The sequence below is a fragment of the Carassius carassius genome, chromosome 25, assembly GCF_963082965.1.
Source record: "Carassius carassius chromosome 25, fCarCar2.1, whole genome shotgun sequence".
NCBI classification, from domain to species: Eukaryota; Metazoa; Chordata; class Actinopteri; order Cypriniformes; family Cyprinidae; genus Carassius; species Carassius carassius.
The window spans coordinates 21,631,401-21,641,086 of NC_081779.1; positions in this window are offsets into that span (position 1 = coordinate 21,631,401).

Consider the following 9,686-nt stretch of genomic DNA (forward strand, 5'->3'; position numbering starts at 1 on the left):
CATATATTCAACAAATTCCATTAATGTTATCAAAACACAATTTGGTTGTGTGGAACCACTGTCCATAATTGACTTAAGTAAGTTTAAAGAGTAATTTTTTTGAGTGAATGCCTAGACACAATAAATTCTGATATTTCCACAATATTTACGATAGAGGAAGTCATGTGCATTTGGTTCGTTATGTTTAGATGTTCGGTAACTTAGCAGTCATGTGAGGAGTTTTCACTCTTCTCTGTGTCAGAGGTTATTTATACACATATAATACATATATAATTTACTGTGTGAGTCAAATCAGAATTTTCATCAACTGTTACTACAATTTTCAGAGTTATGATCCTTCAAAATATAAATCTAATATTGATTTATTACCAGTGCTGGAAACCGTTTTGCTGCTTAATATTTTTTTGGAACCTGTGACATTTTGTTTAGGATTATTTCATGCATAGAAAGATAAAAAATAACACCATTGATAGTAAATCAACACATTTGAATGAATTCTGAAGGATTATGTGACATTGAAGACTGGAGTAAAGGCTGATGAAATATATATATATTTATACACACACACATACATTACATGCATTTTATATATATATATATATATAAATAAAAATAGACTGAGTATATATGACCCAAAGTAACTAGTAACTAACTACTTGAGTAGATTTTTTATCCGATACTTTTTTACTCTTACTCAAGTAACTATTCAGACTAGTACTTTTACTTTTACTTGAGTACAGTTTTTGGGTACTCTACCCACCTCTGGCATTAAGCTACATAAATAGGAAATAAGAGCACAGAGAATGCAGTATGCACAGTGCTGCACTCTGCACTCACTCACTCGGACAATAACAACACATATGTTAGGATGTTGTTTGCTGACTTCAGTTCAGCATTTAACACCGTCATTCCCTCCAAGCTGACCACAAAACCTGGAGACCTGGACATTAACACCTCCCTCTGAAACTGGATTATGGACTTTCTGACCAACAGACCTCAGCATTTTAGGTCAAGCCACACCCACTCCACCACCATCACACTTAAGACCGGTGTACCACAGGGCTGTGTGCTGAGCCCATTACTTTACTCCCTTTACATCCCCGACTGCAAGCCTGTGCATGGATCCAACTCCATCATTAAGTTTGCAGATGGCGCCACTGTGATTGGCCTCATCAGAGACAACGATGAGACTGCCTACAGGGAAGAGGTACAGCACCTGGCCACATGGTGCGCTGACAATAACCTGCTCCTTAACACCAGTAAGATAAAGGAGCTCATTGTGGACTTCAGGAAGAAGAAAGGAAGCACGCATTACCCCATCCACATTAACGGGATGGTTGTTTAACGTGTCTCCAGCTTCAAGTTCCTGGGAACCACCATCTCGGAGGACCTGTCCTGGACCACAAACACCTCTAGCCTGGACAAGAAGGCTCACCAGCGCCTCTTCTTCCTCAGGACACTGAAGAAGAACCAGCTGTCTTCAGCTATCATGGTGAACTTCTACCGGTGTGCGATCGAGAACATCCTGACCAGTTGTATCACAGTCTGGTATGGGAACTGCTCAGTGGCTGACTGCAAGGCAAAGCAGAGGGTGGTGAAAACTGCCCAACGCATCACAGGGACACCAAGGTCGCTGTGATTTTGCCAAATAAGACATGATACTGGATCAACATCTTTTGTTGATCATGGATCAACATTATTATTAAAAATATAGATTTAACCCAATCCCTACCCCTAAACCTAACCCTACCCATAATTTATTCCTAAAATCAGTGGGAAATTATAGCTGATTAACAAGAGTGTAGAAGCACCTAACCGATTGGTTGATTGGAATGTTGGGTGGCAGTGTCTCAGTGGTTCATGTAGGTTGGCTTCAGGAGCCTCCGGACAAGGACCACAAGATTCAGAAACAGCTTTTTCCCTACAGCTGTTTCCTTGCTGAACTCTGCCCTATGACACCCCTCAACAACCCCCACACCACCACACACTCCTCCTCCTCCTCATCACAACATCTGACTGATTTATTTATTTATTGACAAGTAAAAAAAAACAGTAAACTTGTTATTTCTTGCATTACTGTCTGTTCATCCAGAAACACTGAGTAATCCATTGGCACACTGAAAGAATTTTCTATGCACTTTACTGTCCATGCAATAGTGTAAATGATGTTCATTTGTTCAAAGTTCTTCCAATAGTGTACATACACTTTTACATAATCCATTTGTATAGTATGTTCATAGTAAACCTATCTGTATATCATGCTGATAGTATTTAAAAATCTGTAAATTATGTCCATAATACTTATTATACATATTGTAGACCTTCTATATTCTGTACTTACTTCTTTTTGCACTTCTGGTTAGATGCTAACTGCATTTCGTTGCCTTGTACCTTATATGTGCAGTGACAATAAAGTTGAATCTTATCTAAAGAAGGAAGTATTTTTATTTCCCCCTTCATTTGTATTCCTGGCGCAGTCTGTCATTAATGTTAATCAAACAACAAAATACTAAATCACTCTTGACTGAATAACTTTTGTAAATGTAATTTTAAGGATTATTATTATTATTTATTTATGTTTATTTTTATTTGAAGTGAATTTACTGCTTTTAATTTTTAGTTTATTCTTTTTCTGCAGTATTTCTGTATCTTAATACTACGGTTATCCACCAAAACTGTTTCCAAATGAAATTCAGGGTCTGAGTTTAATTGATAATACTGTTTAAACAAATGACAGTACTTTGCGTTCGGCATTCAGTAACTTAAGTTCTGTGCATAGAGTAGGCTAATTTTTAAGCACAGTCTCAGCTTGTGCTTATTATTAAAAATAGAATACAAATAGCATTAATATTCATTAATTATGATACATCTGAACATTCACATAAAATAATGGAGTACTGGGTCATGAATATTGCCTTAAAAGACATGGAAATGTATTGGTTAAAATGTGTGCGACTCCTCCTCAGGGAAAACTAGTCCTTGTCTGAATAGGATTAAAGAGAGAGATTGTATTTGATGATTTTATAAACTTATTTTAATACATGAATAGTCCTTCTCAGCAGCACTTTTCACTCAAACAATTACCGAATCCATCAAATTTGTATTCACTTGTGTATGACACAACAGAAACAAGAGTAATGGAAGATATGCATCTCTTTTTGTTCTTTCCAGATCTGAACATCTGGAAAACATATTCATTCAGTCTGATGAATATCCACATACTTGCCTAAAATTTTAGCCGTCAGTCACACAGACTCCTGCATATTAAACTGCTGTGCAGTCACAACACCACAAACTCATCTGAGTGACATGTTGTGAAACACAGGCACTCAGAGATTAGGCGGCTCTTATCTACATAGCTGAGCTGCTGAATCAGCATTGTGAAGCACTAGACTGAGCATGCTCTCAGGACTGACGCCGGGTTCAGTGTGGCAGTTGTTTATCTCTGCAGGAAGTTAGTAAGGGCCCCCGGGAGCAGGGTTATGGAACAGGCATGTCTCCAAGTTTAGATAGTTTAGTTTATTTATTTATAAAGCACATTTAAAAACAACAGGAGTTGCAAGCAAAGTGCTGTACAACAAATAAAAAACTGAGAGGAGAAATTGGCTAGATAACCGAAGGAACACCATAGGAGATTTGAGTCTGAGATGAGAAACAATTCCCCAAATTCACAGAAAATGATCTGTCCTTGAGGTAAGAAGCAAACCAATTCAGCACAGATGCCTGGAAACCATCTACCTGATCAAGTCTTTGAAGAAGGATGTCATGATCTATTGTATCAAATGCTGCACTTAAATTAAGCGTGATTAAGATCAGTGTTTGGAATAACGGCGTTTAAAAGAACGGCGTTAGGTAACGACGTTATTTTTTCAGTAACGGGGTAATCTAACTAATTACTTTTCCCGTCGTTACAACGCCATTAACATTACTGAACGTTAAATGCGGCGCGTTACTATGCATTGATTTAATATGCAATCCGAACGCACCCCTGGCTCACACAGCGAGTGAGCAGGTGGGTTAATAACGAGATAAGCGATTATGATTGGCTAAGGCAGAGTCATGTGTTTCATGGTAGCCAATCAGAGCCAGTGTTTTTACACACGCGCGCCAGTGGCGCCAAACACACGCAGTCACACACACGCAACAGCTAAACAGAGATTCGCAGCAGCAGGAGAAATGGCGAGTCAGGAGCAATCCGATGAAAAGTTGGCATTTTCAAGGTGGAGATATAAGCACTACTTCAAATTCATTGTAGTCAAAGGCAAGAACGTGCATGTAATGTGTGACACACGCATCTACAAAGCTAGTGACCAAAAACACTTTTCTTACAAAGAGTGCAGGATAAAACTCTTGCAGTCTGTTGACGTGGAATAAATCTCGAAAGTTATGTACGAACACCTGTCTGTTCTACTTATTTCAACTGACTTGTGAAAACTGCTAAAAAAAAAAAAATTCTTTGACATATAGCAATTTTTTTTTTTTTTTTTTACAGTAACGCAAATAGTTACTTTCCCTGGTAACGAGTTACTTTTATTATAGAGTAATTCAGTTACTAACTCAGTTACTTTTTGGAACAAGTAGTGAGTAACTATAACTAATTACTTTTTTAAAGTAACGTTCCCAACAGTGATTAAGATACATCAGAGTCTAGGGAAAGTAAAATATCATTAGTAACCTAAGAGGGAAGATTCAGTATTATAAAATGTTATATGTAGAATTCTATACATCTTATGTAGAATACAAGAGCTTCTAGAGGAGTACTGGGTGTCATAACACTGACTCATGACCCAGTACTGAAAGAGGCACAGCATCGCACATACATCCTTTTTGAATTAAAAGTGCAATGTTGAGAGACGAGCTCACGAAATAACAATCACAGTATGAAAGATGAAAGTCATCCAATACTCCAGCTCTTGCCTTTCCTCAAGACTATCTGCATGATCTGAAACCACAGCACTTCTGCCAAGCAGCTGTTAGGGTTATAACCAAAGAAACCGAAACTTCAGTACAAACTAATGTAGAGTTTTTTCCTTTCTTTTTGTTTCCTTAAATCTCTGAAAGACTGACTTGTGCTTTAAAAAAGTGCTATAATTTATTTTCCCAAATTTGTTTTTGGACACTTCATTAAATGTTAATTGCAATTCAAAAAAAAAAAAAAAAAAAAAAAAATTATATATATATATATATATATATATATATATATATATATATATATATATATATATATATATATATATATATATATATATATTCTAGCGTAAATTTATATTGAACACACTTAGCAGTTTTGGGACTTAAAAAATCTTCTTTTCACAAACCAATTTGCTAGGATAAATCTAACTTCCAGTGCTACTTATTAGAGAGATGGCTGTTTAATATGAAGCGATTCACTTACATGAACAATAGTTTCCACCATCCCTTTTGAGAGAGGGAGTCATATACTGTAGAATGAACTGATTCATTCCACTAGAATGAATCAAGCTTTTCAGTGATTTCTGAATGCTGAAAATGCTGAAAGCATGTTTGATTATCACAGTTGTTTTAAAAGTGTTGCATGTGCCGTACACTGTGATGATCATCACTACATTTAGTTTGTTACTGCTGAACACTGTGAAGATTCACACATATGCAGCAAGCAAAGAGTCAGATTGGTGGGCAGCTCCAATGTTAGCCAATCAGAAACAATCCCTACCTGTCTGTCAGTCATTTTTTGTTTGTATGTTGTGTTTTGTATGTTGGGGTTCCCACCAGGCTTTCTAACTAACTTAACCAGTTAGACTATATGGCTGAATACTTGTTATAATGGTACTTATGCCACACAAGGGCAGTAAAATTACTTTAACCTTGGTACTAGTCAAAAGGACCTTCATTGTCCGAGCCACTAGTCTGTTCCTCATTAACAGTGTTTAGATTGTCCTTATCTCCTTATTTCCTCAAGACCTCGGCACCCTTGACTGATAATAAGGGCTTCTCTTTTTCACGCCTGACCTTTTTTCGATGACCCTGAATTTAAGCTAATTTCATTATCGGGTGAAAGGTCATGATACTTGTGCTCTGCAGGCCCTGCTCTAATCAGCCACTGTGTAATAGTGAGTGTCCAGTTACACACCTGTCTCTGATGCTAATGGCTGCATTTGGGGTCAGAGGGCAAAGATCAGGGGTCTTGGGAACTTGAGGTGTTGCAGATCTATGCAGCAATGCAGGTCAAACCAGATGGTGAGATGTATACTTTTTATACTTCTCGCAGCCATCTGATGATTATGAAAATCAAGCAAACTTTAATTAGCACATGGTGAGGGACCACCATTTATATGTGTGCGGATTGGATCTAAATCAAGGTCTTTAGGGGTTTTCAGCTTAATTTGTCAGTGTAAATTCAGTAAAAACTGGAGGAATATTAGGAAAGATTGATGCGATAAACAGTTGTTTTAAAAGTGTATTTATTCCCATGATAGCAAAAAAAAAAAAATAAATAAATAAATAAATAAATAAATAAATAAATAAATAAATAAATAAATAAATAAATAAATAAATAAATAAATAAATAAATAAATAAATAAATAAATAAATAAATAAATATATAAATATATATATATATATATATATATATATATATATATATATATATATAATGTTTTTTTTTTTGCTTTCATGGGAATCGATACACTTTTAAAACAACTGTTTATCGCATATATACACACACACACACACACACACACACACACACACACACACACACACACACACACACAGGTATACTACTTTTCAGTTTCTTTAGAGAAAACAAAACAATCTAATATAACAGATTGATCAGTGTTTCCTCATAATAATAAAAAAAATAAAATAAATAAAAACTACCCCTGGACTCTGTTAACCCTTTAACCAACCTCTAAACCTACCCATACCACCAAACCTGTCCTTATCCTTACCCGGATCACACCTCAGTAGCAGCAACAGTGCTGTGCACTAACACAAGCTTTTCAGATTTTCAATAAGTGCTTGAACATATGGAATTAAATACATGAAATAAAGATTTGTTAAATGTTTAATATGTTTAGAAAACATTAACAAGCACATTATCTCATATTTATAGCCATGGGAATATTTATTAACTAATGATTCATTAAGCATTATATAATTATATTATAAAGAAATAATAAAGAAATCAATTCTGCTCAACAAGGCTGGATTTATTTGTAAAAAAAAAAATGCAGAAAAAATAGTGATAATGTGAAATATTATTAGAATTTAAAATAACAGTTTTATTTTAATAAACATTCAGAATAGAAATCCTTTCTAACAATGTAAATCTTTATTACTGCATCACTTATTAATCAATTTAACATCCTTGCTGAAGGAATAAATTCTATTTTAAACTATATTAAAATCTGAAAGCCGTAATATTACATTCATTTAAATGGATTTAAATTCATTCACTTGTGCACAGCAGTATTTTCATCTCTCATTTTCTGCCCTTCAGCAGGTAAAGATTTTTTTTGGTCAAGTTGTTTTGAGGATGGTTCAGAGAAAGGTTACCCAATAGTTTCAGTGTTAGAAGAATGCAGAATTAGGAGAAACTGCCCTGAATACGGTGCATGTGTCTGAGAGCTGTGTACACACGTAGCGCTACGTGTCACCCCAGAGAACACTGCCACTCTGGGCAACTGCCTATATATACCAGAAACCAGATCCACTGCTGCTCAAATCAGATTTTGGCTCTTAAACCTAGAATACATGGGAAAGACATAATAGTTTGGCCAAATATAGCAGAGCTCATTGCAGAAAACCTGGATTTTTTTTAATGTGAAAACTTGTTCAGTCACCGGTTTTTCATTTATTTTATTATTATTATTTTTATAAGCAATAAAAATGCATCCAATTGATTGAAGAACCATTTGGAACAGACAGCTGCTGGGTTTGAATTTGGTTCGACACATTGTGTGGGTTTGTATGCATGACAATGTGAGCATAAACCTGGAATATGACAGGACATGGTCCATTGTGTCTTCCCAGAAGCTAAGTCTAAATAATCTCAGATTTTCCGCAGGAACATCTGGGCCAGTAGCAGAGCTGCGGTCTGGGCTGTAGGGTCTGTTTATCGGGCTCGGTCCCGATCTCTGCCCGTGTTAATGAAGTGCTGACATGAGTGCCCAGACTGACTAACTGCAGGCCCGGCTCAAAATTAATGTCGTGGTCACTGTGAAGAGAAGCTGCGGCTGCTGTTTAGAGCTATGAGTGATGGATGGGGACCCGCTGTTCTTTGGCTCACTGGCCTTAACCTACTGTTCCATGAGACGTTAAACAACATTAAGCAAGCCATGCATAGTGTTAGAAAGGAGGCAGTTCATTTTCAGCTTTCCATAGCTTGAAAGCATTTGAAGGATTTTTTACTTTTCTCATGGACTGAGGCGTTTCAGAAGAATGTTATGCAGTAGACATATTGAAATGTAAATATCAACAGAGCTTTTTTGTAATCCTTGTGTAATGTGATAATTTTATATATATATATATATATTTTTTTTTTTTGTAAAAGCATCATCTGTAGTTCACTTACATTCAATGAATATTTAAAGATACATGATTGTGATAAAAAAGGGATTTTAAACCGATTTAAACTCTTTACACAAGTTAATAATGAAAGCTCTAATAAAGTCAAACAGAAGTCACTCCATTGGTTGAGCCAACATTGCTGTGTCAATCGGATTTGGACGTCTTTGCAAAATAAGCTGGAATTGGAGAAATTACTTGAACATCTTTTTTGAATATTACAAATTTTTACTTATACTGTATAGATAAAACTTTCAAATTGATGCCAATATAATTTCTCCACACTGAAATATAAATATATATGTCAATCCAGTGGAGCTTGGCCCATAAAATTGGAGGGGAGAGCTCTTCAACAACAATCTTTGTCTTAATTAGATCCAGGCTGAATAATTAAAATGTGGACTTTATTACCTTTCTTAACATACAGCTACAACTTCATGTCATTTCCACAGCACTGCACTTAAACAATACTAATGAAAACAAGCTCATTAATATAGAAGGAATGGCTACAAGCCAATTAATTGCCGCTGAAGTTTGTTCAGTAAAAGTTATCCATTGACTTAATGAACTTCCTTTTTTCATTTTGTTTTCAGTTGAGTAAACCAGTCTAGAAACAAAGGAAAACCGATCTGCTGATCTTTGAAAAGGTTGATTAATGTTTGGTCTAACATGGTGGCATAAAGTGAGTTTTCTACATTTAGCTCATCTTGCTTTCAATGCCAGCTGAATAGAAAGAGGAAGACAGAGGAACACTGTCAATGTTGTACAGCTGTGAAATGCATGTGGAGAGTTGGAAAGGGAGTGAGCTCTTGTGACTGTGTATGTGTAATAAGAGAAGACATTGCAAGATGCTCACGTTAATCATAGTGAAACCATGGCACCTGAGAGAAAGAGGAAGAGGAGAGGGAGCAAAGACACACAAAATGCCACAGAGACATGATGACAACCTTAAACTTCCTCTCAAAAGGGGCCTTGTGCTTGTCTTGCTGTTTTTCTTTCTTTCTTCACACCATGGATCTACAATGGGACTTTTTATACTCTTTACTTCTATTATAAAAATATATGTGTGACATATTTTTTACAATAAATTTCTCAAAAATAAATGTGAAAGCAAAATGGCATTTTATATATATATATAT